The sequence below is a fragment of the Pezoporus flaviventris genome, unplaced genomic scaffold, assembly GCF_033815535.1.
Source record: "Pezoporus flaviventris isolate CSIRO_AGI_PZ_B2104156 unplaced genomic scaffold, CSIRO_AGI_Pfla_v1 ptg000047l, whole genome shotgun sequence".
NCBI lineage: Eukaryota > Metazoa > Chordata > Aves > Psittaciformes > Psittacidae > Pezoporus > Pezoporus flaviventris.
Genome location: NW_026892595.1, coordinates 2,460,715 through 2,477,891, shown reverse-complemented (window position 1 = coordinate 2,477,891; position 17,177 = coordinate 2,460,715). Strand labels below are relative to the sequence as shown.

The following is a 17,177-nucleotide window of genomic DNA, read 5'->3' as shown; positions in this document are numbered from 1 at the left end:
CACTGTTTATGAGATGTCTGAAGTGGAACTACTGCAGAATAATAGGTCAGGTGATTGTCCTGATTTTTCCCAACGTACTTTTCTCTGTGCTACGACGTAGACTACAAAGTGGCATGAATTTGGGTTTTTCTTGTATCACCTGGAGCTGCAAAGTGGAGCTTATGTAAGAGACAGAGGCAGACTAATCGAACCAGCAGTACAACAGCTGAGGTACACAGTGCTTGGTGTCGTTTGTGATAAATGCAGCTAATTATTTTGCTTTTAGTGGTGAAATTAATATAATCTGTCTGTAGTGTTGATCTAGACAAATGCAGTTGTAGAACTAATGTTTTGTTCAACTCAAACCTTACCATTAGCAGGCTTCTTTTGTGTATTGTTAAGGAGGAAAATCAGCTTCCCTGGTCTGAGGTATAATGGATTCATACTGCAAGTTTGGGTTGGCCATTGATTCTGCTTAAGCAGGATAATAGACATTTGGGCTGCTAAGAAACCCTTTTCCCCAGTCTGCACACACACAAGTAATATATTAGGTTGCAGAAATGGTAATGTCACTGTTTAACTTAAAAAGTTAGCTGAGTGTTAAGGTTGCTGGCATGCACCTAATGCTATTCTCATTTTAATTTTCTAATCTGGGGTGACACACACATGTATGAGCCCCATAGCAGTAAGAAAAAACGTTCTTGCGTGTTGGCACATTTCTACTTTGGAGGAGGGCTTCAGCATTGCTTCGCAGTAGGCTGGGTGTTGTGCTCTCCTCCACGGCTCCCGGGTTGTCATAGGGATGTGTTTTCAGTTGGTGAGCTGAAGCAGAAGGGGGTTGTGCTTGGAATCAGTGAATCAGATCTTACAAATACTGCAACAGTATAGCATAAAGGTTTGGAGGCTTCATAATTTCACTCAATAAGCATCGTTTTGTTACCAGGCACATTATCTAAGACCTCAGGATGGAATTTCCCTTCTGGAGGTTGACTACCTGTAAAAATATTGCCTCTTCTAGCTCACATCTTCCCATTTTCACAGTACTGATCATATCTTATTTAAACATGCTTTTGTTTGCATGATCGAGATAGTCTTCCGCCTTTTGCTGCTACACATTCCAACTCAGAAGCTGATGGCTACTGCAATTGAAGCTACTCAGCTGTGTAGGGACAAAAGAAGACCTAATTCTAAATGGGTTTAAAGTCAACATCAATTCATCAGGAAGGAAATCTCAAATCCATGAAACCATTGTAGAAGCTGGCCCCGAGTTCTTGGCTGACTTCCGTCCTTCAGTCCCACTGAAATAATTTCTTCAATATTTCCTGAATATTCAGTCAAACTGAAAATAAATCTTAGTGCTAAGAGAAAAAGAAAAAAGTGCCTTACCCTTTTCACAGATCAGTGCTGTTTTATTGGAACAGAAATCTTACTTTAATTTGGTTTGTTATAAAAGAGCAACGGGATTTCAATTTTCCACAGATAAAGCCAGAAGAGATTTTCTTGGATGTTGTGTTATATTATAGTATCCACTTTAATTACAAATGAAATTGAGAAGAAAAGGATTTATAAATGAAACAGTATAGTTTTTATTTACTATAATCTTTTATCTTGAATAACTTAAGCCTTTTTGATGCCTTTGGAAGCATCAGACAATCCATTTACAAAATACATCTTGATTATTGTCTTCGTCAAGTCATCTTTTCAGAGAAAGAATCTTACTTGATTTCAACTTCTCTCCCATGACCACTAAGCTGATTTCATGTTGCTAACAGTATGCTGTGTTATTGCTGTACCATAAAACATAAGTTGTGCTATAATAATCATGTTCAGTTTCCTGGGTTTGTCAGCATTCATGTTTATATTTTGAAGGTAGACATTTGGTAATACAGTAAAGCTCATTGTTGATGCCATCTAAGAACACCTGAAAAATGCAGGTAGTTAATTCAGCTGTCTATGTCCATAAAGTGTTAGAACAACACCACATGTAGGTAATTGGTATCACCATAGCTCTATTGGTATCTAGGGCAAAAAGCCCCAACTTCATACTAACCTCTGGACCAGTCCCTTGAACATGGTAAGAAGCATCTTAAATTATTCTTAACCTCAGGTTTGGCTTCTCTGGGACAGCATTGAACTGAAAATGCTGTGTATTACATCTCAGCTTTGTAGCTTTTTTCCAATCCCCATGGACAAATGAAAAACGAGGGTGCTGAGCACGTTGAGCGTGTGGAGGTTGAGAGCTTTCCCCAAACTGCATGAGAGGTGAGGACCAGAACCCTAGAGCTGCCTGAGACAGAGCTTCTTCTGTCTTTCTGGTTGCAAATGCACAAATAAGTTTTATTTTAAAACAAGCTTCTTTTCAAAACAAACACAACTGGAATGGTTCTCTGTGGCCCTTTGCTGAGTTTGTAAAAGTTGTATTTCTGGTTGTTTGAATGTTATAGGAAAATGGCCAAAATTCCTTTACATATTTTCTGGCAGTATCTTTATATAGCTTAGGAACTGTTTGTGTTTTCCTGTCAGTGCAGAAACCATTAAATACTGGTTTTGGAATAATGCAGCTTACCTTTTTTATAAAGTAGATACAGGTTTCACAGAGTAGGATTAGGAGTGTTGGAGGGTAGACATAGTAACTGAAGGTCATATTTGATCTCTCCCTGTTTTCTGAAAACAGATGTGTTCTGGGCCAAACCATCCAACTGTGTGGATGCACTGGTTTCTCTTGGTGCTTTATTTTGCAGAGGTTTTTATTCCTTGAAAAAGTACATTTTCCTTGTGTGATACAACTAGACTGCTCTGGGACTCTGACATGAATAGGCTTGAAATGAACATTTAAAATATAATTTAATTGAACGAATGACTGTAACTATATGTATTATGGAAAAAAGATGGAATCGGTACCCTGAAGTCAGTACCTTTCAGTACAACAGAAGGTCAGAATTCAGCAGGTACTTCAGCATGTGTTTGGCCGCAGGAATAGCGGTACCATCATTAACTGACAAATTTGTAGGGCTTGACCAGGGCCTTGTATGTCTGTGAGAGAATTTTCGCCTGAGATTGGGCACAGAATGTAAGCAGCTTAGAGAAATGTATCACACATTTTTTTTTCTCATTCCACACAATAATAACTTCATTGGTTTCAGTAACTGTAACTTTGCATAAGGCTGTGGAATCGTGATTTCCTCTTTTCCTGTGTTTCCTCTAATTGCTCATATTTAACCAAAAATTGGATACTTGCAAAATAGTGATTCAGTGTAGGGAGGAAGTGCCATAGAGATAGTGCTGACATATGTAGAAAAATGTTTTGAAATCTGTAAGTTTTCTAAAGTATTTGATTAAAACCCAGCATTTTCTCTGGGTGAATGGAAAGAGACTTTTCCACACCTTTCTCAGTGACCTAAGCAGTGATTGGAAGTGAGAAAACTGTTCTTTACTATGGATTTCCCCCTCCTTTCTCTCTGGTCTTGTTTTCTAGCCAGTTGAAAAAAGGTTTTATCAGTGCATGGTACCAATTGGAAACTTCTGAAGCTTTTTATGTCTTGCAAATGTCCTCCCACATTTCTTTCTTCCCCCGCGAGCATACAGGAGAAAGGGGAAAAAGTGAACAACACGCTTAAATAGACGATGATTAAACAACCATGTTCCTGAATAAAAGCATCATTTCTTTCACAGCAAATGACTTTAGTATCATTCTCTGAAATATTATTAAAAGTATAAAATAATGTGCTCCTCATTTAAGCTAGAAGAAGCTCACCACCAGACTGGTTAACAGATCAAGGCAGTCAGCTGACGAGCCACATATGGTAGAAACTGCTGCATATGAATTGTTAATGATCTTCACTGAGGAAAATAACCTTCTTCCTGTTGGTGTGGAGCCCAACTGGAGTGTGGAAAAATCCATTAAATGTATGAAGATTACAGTGAGTCAGACTTTATATCCAATTTCAATAGGCTGTTGTGTGAAACTGATTTAGAAATACTTTATGTTTTTTATTAAATTCCCTGGCATCATCTGACCTTGATATACCACTGGCTGAAAGGCCATACCAACGGCGAGATGTTCATCTGCTTGAGGCAAACCTCCAAATTGTATTGTCTCAAGATGGGTGTTTGAACTTCATCATTCCACTTACTGGTGCCAGTGCTGAGCAGAGGATGGGTATTCAGTCCCTCTCAGTCAAACGCTGTTCCACCTGAATGCATAAACCAGAAGTGTTTGGGCATACATGTCTCCATTTAGGGTAGGTCATGGGAGAGCAGCCTCGAAGTTCTGTGTTGTAGGCAAGCAGATCATGGTGGTTTGACAGCATCACTGATGTTTAAATGAGATTTTTTTTTTTGAGAGAGAGAGAATAAGAACTGTTTGTACAATTTATGCTTGGAGCATCCCTCCTCCTCTGTTGGTAACATCTGTGGCTTTGCAGGGGGACATGGATGTGGCCAGCAAACCCTGTGAGTCCCTACAGAGCTCCCAGGAACAGGGTGGTGGATGCTGTGGCCTGGGGAAGTTGTGCTGCTACAAGCCCCTACCTGGCTATTTGCCCCGGTCCCCTGCTGTGGGGCATAGAAGTAAAGGGGGAATGTTAACGGTGAGGGCTCTTGTTTTCGTTTTCCTCTGGCTTTGGATGTGACCACCTGTGCCGTCTTCTATACTGGTGGGAAACTGGATGAGGAGAAACTTCCCTGTGCTCTGAGAAAAATGAATATGCCATGGAGTTACTACTGCTGACTTCCTTTCTGCTGGCTTTGGATATATTCTGCTATTATTATGGTTATGATTATTATTATTCTTGCTATTAATGTTGTCGTTGTGTTGCAAAGGAATTGTAGTATGTTTGGTTGTAAGCCTAAAAGCAAGGCCTGGTTTAACTTAATAGAATGTGGTATACAAGAGCAACCTGCTTTGTCGTTGTCAGTGCCACTGACTTTACTGCACTTGAATAGGCAGGGTAAATTCAAGAGTTTCCTTTAGCAGCCTGGGCAGCTGGGAGTGCAGGACCCCAGGCAGGCCAGCAGGATGATGGGCAGAAATGCCTGACCCAGATCCTCTTCGTTTCGTCTCGGCACATCACTAATCCATTGCACTTACCAAGGTACTTCAAGTACTGTAGATCTTTTCAGTGAAATTAACTGATAATGGCACAGGTATTTCAGAGGGAGTTTAATTCATCACCTTTGATGAATATCTCAATTAAACCCACCATTTTATAATGTTTGGTTGAGTTTATAGCAAAACTTTTTTTGAGCAAGAGAGGAAAGACTGGCGTAAAGGGGCCGTAAGTGCCAGTTTTCATTCTAACTCATCATCATGAGATAACTAGAGATTTGTGGATACTCTTTGAAGGGATAAATAACAGTGCAAGCATACCAATTTAAGAAACCAGGTAAAAGTGGAATGCATGAAAATGGAATACATTATTTATAGAGCAGTGTTAATCAGCCCTGTTTAGGGCTCTGTTTTGCAGTCCTTCTTACATAACACCACTGAGTAAATTCAGCTCTGCAGAATCTGGCCTTCAGTAAATATTTTTAAATCTATTTATAGTTTGTTAAAATGACAGCATAAAATTGTTACAACAGAAATGCTTGCTTTCTGCAGCTTCAAGTATCAGCTACTTTGGTCACCAAAGGAAGGATATTGACATGTTGGAGAGGGTCCAGAGGGGGGCCACAGAAATGGTCAGAGGGATGGAACACTGTCCTATGAGAAAAGCTGTAGAGAGTTGGGGTTGTTCAGCCTGGAGAAAAGAAGACTGGGGAGACCTTATTGTGTCCTTTCAGTACTTAAAAAGGGCCTATAAGAAAGATGGGTAAGACATTTTAGCAGGACCTGTTGCAATAGGATGAGGGGTGATGGTTTTAAACAGAAAGAGAGGAGATTCAGGCTGGAAGTGAGGAAGGAATTTTTTACAATGAGGGTGGTGAAGCACTGGCACAGGTTTCCCAGAGAGGCGGTGGATGCTTCATCCATGGAGACATTCAAGGCCAGGCTGGATGCGGTTCTGGGCAGCGTGATCTAGTTGAAGATGTCCCTGCTCATTGCAGGAGTGTTGGAGTAGATGAGCTTTGAAGGTCGCTTCTAACCCAAACTATTCTGTGATTCTATGATTTTACTCAGCTAGGATTCCAAAGTTAATATGGGGTTAGCAGTGGTGCTTACAGTGCTATATAAACCAGGGAGATTGCAGCTTTGGTGCTGTGATGGGAGGCTTCAGCCCTGGCAGCCAAATTAAATGATAGTTTTATTTTTATCCCTGAGGAGCAATAAATACATCCCTACAACATCATTTTGAAGTTAACTTTCAGAGATCTGCACTCCCGTTAAAGCATACGGTTATTTGGACGTAATTGTTTTCCCTGCATGGCTTGTTTTAGAAGGCCTAAGGGCTATTTATGATAAACCTGCCAAATTTTGTATCCTACATTTTACAGAGCACTCTTGGCCAGGGTGTAATTTTACGTCCTGCCTGTGGGTGTTAGATAGTTGTGCAGCCTCAGGTGAAAAACTGTGGAGGAATCGTGACTCAGAGCTGATGAGTAGGATTCACCTACCTTCGCTCAGATGTCCAGCTCTGATACCTCTGTTGAACCAGTCATTCTGGCTCTATTTATAGTCCCAGGAGGGAAGCAGGAGCCTGCCAAGGGTGACTCACCTCTGCCTCAGTGAGCACTGTAGTGTAGGAGGTGGCAGTGGCAGGGACCTGGCTCCTCCGCAGCCAGCCCTGCTGCAGCAGGGTTACAGCCCTGGTGTGGATGGCCAGCACTAGCCAAGGCAGGTGTGTTTCTGACCTCACAGACATACCAAGACTCACATTGCATAGAATCACAGATGGTTTGGGTTGGAAGGGGCCTTAAAGATTATCCAGCTCCAGCCCCCCTGTAATGGGAGGGACACTTTCCACTAGACCAGGCTGCTCCAAGCCCCATCCAACCTGGCCTTAAACATTGCCGGGGTGGGGCAGCCACAGCTTCTGTGGCCACCCTGTGCCAGGGCCTCATCACCCTCACAGTGAAGAATTTCTTCATAATGTCTAATCTAAATTTACCCTCTGTCAGTTTAAAGCCATTACCCCTTGACTGCATTTGCCCTTGTAAAAAGTGCTTCTCCAGATTTCTTGTATCCCCCCTTTAGGTATTGGAAGACTCTTATAAGATCTCCCCAGCACCTTATCGCCTCCAGGCTAAACAACCCCTCGGCCTTGTCTTCATAGGAGGGGTGCTTCAGTCCCCCAGTCATGTTCATGGCCTCCTTTAGACTCTCTGGAGCAGGTCCATGTCTCTCTTGTGTCAGGGCTGCAGAGCTGGATGCAGGACTGCAGGTGGGGTCTCATGTGAGTAGAGTAGAGGGGAAGAATCACCTCCCTCCACCTGCTGCCCACACTCATTACATTTGCATAAAGGGCTGCAGAAGAAACTGGCAGTGTCACATTGACACAGATCACCCTTAGGGCTGGAGTCTGGCTTCCCTCATTTCCTCTGCCCACTTGTTTGCAGCATACGCTGGAGCCTGCCTTGATCTTTAATCCCCATTTCCTGTGGCTGTAGCTTGGATTTGAGAAGGTTAGAGAGGGAAATACATGCATGTTGTGGGTTGGATTATGTGCCCCTTTAAAACTGTATTAAAGCCATAAAAATGTAACTCTTGAATGATACTACTGCCTTCAGAAGAGGGACCGTGTATTTTATCCTTGATGCCTTCACATGTTACACAGTATGTGAGGTAAAACTAGCTAGTGGAAACATTGGGTGTTAGAAATTGTAATTCCTTTTCATTTTTGTTATGTGGCAATACAGGTATGTGCAGATCTGCTTCCAGCTGTTTAACGCCGTAAGAGCTTGAGTTGAGTTGTTCTGCCAAGTTGGAAATTGTTTATACTGTTACCTTTATATCGATCATCAAAACTTTAACATCTCTTCATGATACTTTAAAATGTTTTTGTTTCTAATTCTATATTCCGATATGGTTGCAGTTTATCGCACACTTTATTATTCACGTAATGCTGAAACCAAGGGATTTTTGAGCAGTCAGATGTAAATTTATGGTTAGTTCAGATTGATTTCAGATCTGCTGCTCATAACTAGTTTTTTATTCATTCTTTTTAGATACAGTATTGAAATTTTTATAACAACATGTATTTCAGAGAGTTTCTGCTGTCTCCAAGGCTTTAGTAGAACTTCACAAGTTGTAACACTAAATCCTTAGTTTTGCAAAGAATGTTTGCTGCCAAGGAATTACTCCAGTGGGGCTGTGCAAGTGCTTTGCTTTGTTTTGTTTTTTCCCTACTTGGGGATTAATCTTTGTAATGCATTAGAAGTATCCCAAAGAAGTTGTTCCATAATGTTTATAATGTCATTTCTTCAAGATAGTTATTTTTTGTAATTATCATTTGAACCATTAACACTGAGCTTGAGAGACTGTGTAGAAGTGCCGCAACTGATAATTGCACAATAACTTGCACATTAAATATGTTAATTAAAAGTCGGAACGTTGTTGTGCTCCAACTTGGTCCCATTAAGGACACTCTTGATGCTGATACCACCCGAAGTCTGAGCAGCCCTACTGATAGTTTCAGCCCTGAAATGGGGAGATCTCAAGCGGCGTGTTCTGCATTGCTCCGTGGCAGGCCTGTCGGATTAAGGCCAGTTGTAGGAAGCCAACTTGCTACTGAAGTAGCATTTTGTATAGATAATGCTAATTAATGAAGGCACGTGGTTCTCTCATGGTGTGAATGCAATTTCTTCATTTACAGACGAGCGTGTTCCATTGTTACTGAGGAAAGCTTTTGCTTTTGGTGTAGGAAGGAGGGAAGGAAATCCTGCCTCTGGATGCGAGTAAAACTCAGAGCAGCCATGGCATCGAGGCCTGGAGCAGCACAACAAAAGTTTTACAGGAATATTTTTCACTACGCACTTTTCTGTGCAAAGGCAAATGCTGTGTTGCAGCACTGGCGTAGTTCCCTTTGTTGTGTGTCTTGGGCTTAAGAGGAGAGAGGACTTTGAGTTGGGATTTGCTCTTCAGGATATTTCCTTGCCTTCTTCTAGGCATTTGTGCTTCAGTATCCCACTGTTTCCCTCCAGGCTCTTCACTGTCACCTTGCTCTGGGGGTTACTGACCCTGAGCCAGGGTGCTTTCGAATTAAAGGCACCTCATTGCAGCTGGGCTTTGTTGCACTCACCTGTTTCAGAGGCTCCTGCTGGTGAAATGCCACCGAAATCTCACTGGTGCTGCTGGAGCTGGTGCGGGAGCAGAGCGCTGCCCAGGGATGCTGTGCTCTGGCCTTTTCCCATGCTTGGATTTCTTCTGGGCAGCCCCAGATCAGGTGGGCTGTTGGGGTCTTGGTTTAGTCCCAGCTGCTCCAAGTCAGGGTTGGCCTCTTTGCAGGGTGTAACTCTTGGTACACTGAGCATATTCAGTTAACAGCTGTGCTTCATTATAAAGTTGACCTATTCCTTAACTCACCAAAGGAGATATGAGATACCATATTGTTAGCTGTTACAGTGACAACTTAAAATACAGGAAATACAGCACTGCGTATTATAGTGTTTGTGTGTGATCTTTGTATCTTATTTTAATAGTTATTGCTGTTGGAAATAGACACCTATTTGAATGATTCATTTTTATTTTTTTTTTCAGGTGATGAGAAGCGATGTGTTGAATGCCTTTTTGTTAAAATGTAATTACTGGTGTTTGAGAGGAAGCCTGAAAAGAGTCAGCCATGTTGGAGCCATGGCTAAGTAATACCTTAAAACATACTTTACATGTGTAATGTTCTGGTACTGACAATGTCAGCTCAAGTCAAAGATGCACTAATTAACCACTGCAGTATCTGAGAGAGCTAAGTTTATGCTTAATGTCTTCATGTTCAATTGAATTGTTCTGGTTTCAGGCTTCACCAGTAATCACATCTGGGATCATTAAATGGGAGCTATGGGTGACCTTGGTGAAGTCCACAGAGTGGCTGTGGGATGTTTTTGCATTTTTGTGTGGGCTTCTTTTGCTCTCTAATTATTCTTTGCAAGTTAAATTAAAAGAGATGTGTAATTAAATTGTTCTGTTTTCGAGCTTTTATCATCTGGAGTTGGTGGGCAGTAGTGATGTATCTCCTTTGGTGACTGGTATGCAAAACCAGGGTAACTAAGGGGGCTGTGAGAAGTCATTTTCTGCCATGGAAAAAGAGAATGATTTCTCTATTGTGTGCAGAAGCAATCTGGATCTAAGTTGGTGTGTGGATTTTGTTTTTCTAGTTTTAGGGACTAAAACCCCTTCCCTCCAAGTCTTACTGCTCGTCAGGATTTCAGGGCAGCTTCTGCAACTGAACATGTTTATTTATTCACTGGAGAAATTAAGTGGAGTGAGTGCTCGTTATTTTCCCCTGTGCCAGTTCAGCCTGGTGAGATTAAGCAGGGAGGATCGGCTGGGCAGAGATTTCCATCAGCGGGGCTCTGGATTGCTGGTTATTAGATGACCCACATACATATCGGGCTCCTGTTGTGACATGTGATTTTTCAGCTCTTCGATGGAAACCAATGGTGTACAAAGCCCCCTTTGAGATGTGGATAGATGAAAGGAGATGAAACAGCTGGTTTGGTTTTATCCCATTCAGGTCAGATTTTTTTGTAGTCAATGTGCAGCATTAATAATAATAAAACCAGCTGTTGTATACCAGAAAACTTGCCATGAAAGGGATGTAATTACTGAGGGGGCTGGTACTGTCATTTAACGTATCCTCACTTCAAAGCAGAGATCTTAGTTTTAAGATCAGGAATGATGAATGGCTATGGCATTACTATTAAAGTATTTGCATTGATTATTTTTGTGTTTGAAAGGAGGAGGCAGAGATCATTCTTGATCCTGGAGTGTCATACAGGCGTACTTCAATGCATACATAAAAACCCCTGATGTCATGGAGATAAATGGTTGTTAATTAACTTTTAGCTCTTGAGGATTTAGTAGGAAAAGGAGAAGTCAAGAATCAGCAAAACTAGGAAGGTGTGAAGTCCCTCTTGGAGAGAAAAAGACAGATCTGGGGGGTAAGAGGAGGAGGGATCGGCTATGGAATAAAATTACAACCCCAAGCCAGCACAATGGCCAAAGCAGTTTTTTCTGACAGCTCTTTAGCTAGTCCCTTTCTGCAGCTAGTAGCAAAAATACGAAGGGTTGCTGCCACCGCTTGTGCCACTGATAATTTCTTTTAATGGAAAGCATAGTAAATTTGGCAGTGAAGGACAGCTGCTGATAATGCACAGAGGAACCTGGATTGATGTGCAGCAGTTGGTGAAGACTGATGCAAATCAAGCTTTGATGGTAGAGACTTTTTAAAGCAATATTAGGTATATTTAGTGGAATCCTGGCCTGAGTTGTGTCAGTGCAAGCTTATCAAATGTACTCTTTTTCTTTTGAGTTATGAATAGATGTCATTTTGCAGTAGGTTATTAAGGTTAAGTCCGTCAATTGAAGCCAGGGAATTTTATGCTGAGAGTCACAAAAATCATTATATCACTGACTCTGTGTATAAGCTTTATAACCATCTGATTCCTTCAAGGTATGTCAAACTTACAGTCCTCTGACTTCAGTGGATTTGTGTTACAACTTACGCATTCTTATTTGGGAATTCAGTAAGTATCTAAGATTTCAGGAAGAAACAACAGGCATTGCTCACAAATGAATGCTGAGATCACCTGTGTCATTTTGTAAGCTAGTTACCTACATGTATACATCCTGCAGGTAAAATTCAGTTTCCACAAATGCTGTCCAGCCATGGAAAATAAAGGAAAAAGAAACAGCTTCAAAAGTACCAGTTAAGGAATGAATTTTATTAGATTTTGACTCTCACACCCACCTACCCACCTTTCCTACCCCCTTTACTTTTTCCATGTGAAGAACTGTTGCGTTTAGTATTTTCTAACTCCTAAAACCTTGGAGTAATTTCATTTTGTGTAGCCAAGCATGGAGACAAAGTTCAACTTTTACCTGAGGTAGGAAGTCATAAGGGCAGCCAGAAATCCAGAGTGCTTTTGAGATCCAGCTCTGCTTTAATGTGATTGTAGGGGCATCTTGAACTCTTGTTCACAGTGTCTATAATCCCCACCTGCCTTGTGCCAGGTGATGGCAGAGCTCCTCTAAGAAAGGTGTTGAACTGCTTTTCCTGTCTGGGAGTCCAATGGAATTAAAACCAATATGTTGTTTAAAACAAAGATTATAATCTGTTATCACCTAAACAACACCAGAGGGGTGTCGGATGTAGATTTTAAGCTTAATTTAAAATGACACTTGGCCTTGCCTGAGTTTTATTTGTATTTTAGATCACAGGGTAGAGCAGTACTTGCAAGAAATTTAAAAGGCTTTTTAATACAAAACACACAAATGATATATGAAAACTATTTTTTTAATTGTCTTTAATGCGTATGACGAATGATATAAAACACAAACTGAATGATATTATTTGTAACTTACATTTGTTACCTTACTCATATGTTAACTCAGTTGATGTTTTGTGGCTGTCATGAGTCTTCTGTGCTTAATACTGCAGCAGTGCTAATGAAACCCAGGGGGTTTCTTCCACAGCAGCTGGGGGGTATGTGGCTCGGAGAGGGGGACCTGCTGAGCTGCTGCAGGGAAGGATGCACATGGCACCAGCAGAACTAGAGGCGTTCTCCGCCTAAATGTCGGAAGTGCTGCTCCCATGTTGATAAATAAACTTGAAATTGCTGATAACCTGTAAATTATTTTGCAGAGCAAGATACTAGCTGAGGGTATGGCTGTTTGCTAGGTAGCATCAGTGCTAGCTGGTATTTCATGTCCTTGGTTCCCTACAACTGCTAATAGGCAGTTAAAGTTGAAAAGTCATGGGTAATATAAGCTGCGTTACTAGTCAGAAGGGTGTGTGTGTGGAAGGTATATGTGTGCTTATTTATATAAAGTAAATATTTATGCTAGCAACACCAACTCAGTTTTAAGTAAAAGGGTGAAAGTTCATTGGTGTATCTTAGTATTGACTGTGAAGTTATTGTGGAAAGACCTTTTATTTGTCATTTGTGACTTATTAGCCCTAAATGCAAACCCACCAGCTTGTGACTTATCAAGGGAGGAAAGAGGGAAAAGACAAGCACAGTTAAGTTTCTTGGGTTTCAGGAGGGAAGAAGCAGGATCTTCATCAGCTGGGGAAATACTGCCCTGAAGATTAAGAGTGACGCTTTCCACCTTTTTAACTAGGGCATTTGTCCTTTTATTGTTTGTTTGTAAATCTCCCTCTCCCATTAATCCTCATTGAGTAGAAATTTTCCTCTAATATCAGAACAATGAAAAAATATACTTAGTTTTACCTGATTTTTTTTTTTTTTAAATCATATTATTTCTTTCTCCTGCACAACCACTAATGTGTATCCCATTTGGTGACAATGTCTTTAATCACTGCATAGTGCTAAAGAGCTGGTCTAGCCTCTAGAGGGATTCAAACAAAGTGGTTTAAATACAATATTTTTTAGGAAAGTATTCTTCAAAGAAAAAAACAGCAGTGGCACAGAGTAAGATTAGAAAACCATGAGGCTATTCTCATCAACTTTAAGATTAAAAATTCAGAATATGAAATGTTTTCTACTCCATGGGAATTCTTTTCAGCTAGATAGCTTTCTGAAAATGTTTTTAGGGTGCCCTGGTTTTGGCTGGGTTAGAGTTAATTTTCTTCCTAGTAGCTGGTACAGTGCTGTGGGTAATGCTGAAAACACAGGAATGATTTAGCTACTGCTGATCAGTGCTTGCAGGGTCAAGGGCCTTTCTGCTGCTCACACCGTTGAACCAGCGAGGTGGCTGGGGCTGCACAAGGAGTTCAAGGGGACACAGCCAGGACAGCTGACCCCAGCTGACCCAAGGGGTATCCCACACCATAAGACATTGTGCTCAGCATAGAGAAGCTGGGGGAAAAGCTGGCCAGGGGCCACTGCTCAGCAACTGGCTGGGCATCAGTCAGCAGGCAGTGAGCAGTTGTACTGTGCCTCACTTATTTTGTATTTTTAATTTTTAAAATAATAATTTCCCCTTCCTTTTCTGCCCTATTAAACTGTCACTATCTCAACCCATAAATTTTCCTGTTTTTTTCCCAGTTCTTCCCGTTATCCTGCTGAGGAGCAGTGAGTGAGTGGCTGTGTGGTGTTTAGCTACCTGTTAGGTTAAACCATGACAGTCTATCGAAAACACTGAGTGAGCAGACTGGAACAGAAGAGTGATTGATTAAATACACATCTGTAACACTGTGGGATCAGTAACTGTTAGAAAGTGTGACTACTTTCAGTAGTAATAATTCCTTAAAAATTGCACATATTTGCTTCAGTCAGCCATATGACTTCACTTTATTTGTTCTATGGGATCATTAGTAAGGCACACAAGCAAAACTTGTTCATCTGGTCATTTACTCTACTGTGTATCTGAATCTTTGTGCATTTGCACCTGTGTAGTGAAGTCTGTTGTTTTGATGGAGAAGGCAATGCACTGATCCAGAGGTCCGGCTGCAGATGTTGACGTTTCTGAAACTTGGAAAACTCTGCATTAACTTCTCAGGAGAGTGTATACAGTAGGCATCTGATCCAGTGAAAGCAAAGCTACATGGGTATAGCCATAAAGAAAAAGAAAATAGGAGTAATATTTTGTTGTATTGGATCTGACCACATCTGCTGGACACTGCTTCATTTAAGAAAAGGATCGTTCCTTATAGTTCTGCTTGTTTTTTCTGCTGTCTGTTGATTCTTTTAATTTATGTTGGAAAGTTGCATACGTAACACCAGTAAGACTCTTTTGAAAGCATCAGCCAGATTCTTGGACTCCTAGCATAAAAAAGAACACTGAGCCACACCTTAGCAACAGTTACCTACATCCCTCTGTGGTTTAATTATGAGAGGGAAGAGGAAGACTCGTATGCTTGGGTACCCAATGTGTGCTGCAGATTCCTGCTGACGTTGGTGTTGTCGGGGGTGATCATGTTACCCTGACAACCAAGAACATCCCGGTTCGCAGGGCTGGTCCCTCCATCTCTTTGGATTTTATGAACATAAACTATTTTTTTCGATGCACACCAATTTCATCTTGCACACTCTGCAAGCTGGACGTCTACAAATGGCCCCAGCAGAACAACAAAGAGATCTCCATCTAGAAAGATGGATGACAGCCTGCCTCACCACATACGTATCACATTTGCCTGCCAGATCCTGACTCCTCTGTACTTTCCTGTCAAGCAGTTTCTTATAGACATCCTCCAGTTCTGCAGAACGGAGTGATCCCAATTAAAGCCAGTTCCTGTGTTCTTTCTTCCTCATTAAATCTTTTGTTGTTTATTAATTTTGGTCAGTGTAATGGTGTCACACAGCTGGAGCAGTGAGCAAAGTCACCTGTTTGTTCTCTTGCTGCACTCAAAAATAATAGAAACTAGAGCCAGTGGGAGAAATAATTTAACATTTCAAGTCCTTAAGGGAATCACAAGCCTTTGTAAGTGTAATAAGCATGTAAATTTTCCACAGAACTAGGTATTTGAGAACGTCCCTCCAAATAACAGTCTGGATTTGGTTTCTCATGGAGTCTCTTTTTACTAGCACAGAGTAAGAAGTTTAATTATCTGGTAAAGTATTTCTTTCCTATAATGGATTACTTCAGGTTTAGAGAACTGCATGTGTGCATATAGTTTCTTATTTTAACAATTACTGGTTTATTTTCAAAATAGGGTTTTTGGCCGATGTGATTTCTTGGCTGCCATATTCTAGAAATTAAATGTAAGATTGTAAAAAACCCAAACCGAACCTAAAAGACTTTTGGGGAAATTCTGTTGGTTAAAGGAGTGCTAAAAATGAGACAAAAATCTGAATACTGGTTCTTTGAAAATAGCATTCCTTAGTCAAGGCCATTTAATGACTTCTAGCTGAAATATGCATCATCTATGAACAATTTTCCCTGTCTCCAGATGCCAAAGTGCCAACCCTTTAAATTGAATGTCAGGCCATGTTTTTCATGGCTCACACATTCCAACTAGGAATAGCAGCTCTGCAACTGCAGTGTCCAGTGCTCCTCTCTGCTTGATGTCACACAGCAGAGCCAGTTGCTGCTGTTACTGTGAAGCTGGCTGTGATTTTGTTAGAAATATTGATCTTTATCTTCCTCCTTACATTTTGCTTTAGTTTATGTCAGCGATTCAGAAATTACTGGTTTCCTTTCTGGAAAGCTGGTGTGTGGTGGTAATGGTGCGTGACCTGGGAAGAAGAAAATAGGAGAGTGATCACTTTTAAAACCTCCAGTGACACCAAAGGTTTAATTTGAGATCTCTAAGTACAGTCCTTGTGCTGAAGGCTAGGGAATAAGGAAAGGTGCGGGTTTCCGCTCCTCTCTCTCCCCCACCCCAAGCCTTAAAAGCATTACATTTTACTTTGATAGCTAACTCTCCCTGCAGTTCTCTCCAAGGAGACAGTTGAGCTATTATTGGCAAAGTTACCTGAAAAATGCAAGTATGTGGCTTTTGTTTTGGGAAGCACTGGCTGCCCAACTTGTGCCAGCTGTCCCTGGAGCACAGGGCAGGGTCCAGCAGCTGTGAGCAGCTGGAACAACTCTGTCTTGGTCCAGCCTTTTCATTGGTGGTGCCTGGCTCTTGCACACCCTCTGCCCAGCACAGTGAGGCTGAGGCTGCTGAGGAACATGCCTCTCTAAGCCCAAGGAGCTGGTGGGGGCTGTGCCTTTGCTGTCTGCGATCTGGATGGGGCTGAATACCCACCATGGCTGAGAATGTTCCTGTTTCGCATGGTGTAAGTTTGTTGGCACCTGTGAAGACATTCTCTTGGTACCCAGTGTATGAGGGTAGTGGAGAACAGAGTAGGTATATATACATATATCAGACATGTTTTCTTACTGTTTTTGGCAGTGTGTTTTCTCCTCCTAAGAAATGCTGCATAGCTCTGTCTGTGTTGCTGCCGCTTCAGCTTCTTCCTTTTCTGTACATAGCTTTTTAGATTTTAAAGCTGGAAAGCAACCTTAGATCCTCTAGGCTGCTCTCTTGTTTCACACAGGTCATAGAGTTTCATCCAATTATTTCTAACTTCATTAAAATGTAACTATTCAAAATGCCTCTGGTCCTTTCTAAAGATTTCTAGGTACAGCTTTCTGTTTCCCTCTTTCTTTCTTCTCATATTCAGTAAGTTTATCTTCTGGTTAAAATTTTTGCTTCTTG

At 41.3% G+C, this 17,177-nt stretch overlaps 1 protein-coding gene and 1 long non-coding RNA gene across 5 annotated transcripts in view; one reads left to right on the top strand and one right to left on the bottom strand.

Moving 5' to 3' along the window:
• Positions 1–17,177, top strand: part of DIP2C (disco interacting protein 2 homolog C) — a 319,556-nt gene that overhangs the window by 73,515 nt on the left and 228,864 nt on the right. The gene's annotated exons all lie outside the window — the stretch shown is intronic.
• LOC133276808 (uncharacterized) lies at positions 3,949–6,785 on the bottom strand. Its single transcript, XR_009746006.1, has 3 exons — positions 6,633–6,785; positions 5,891–6,196; positions 3,949–4,172 (listed from the first exon to the last, which is right to left on the bottom strand). It is a non-coding gene; the product is annotated as an uncharacterized LOC133276808 (long non-coding RNA).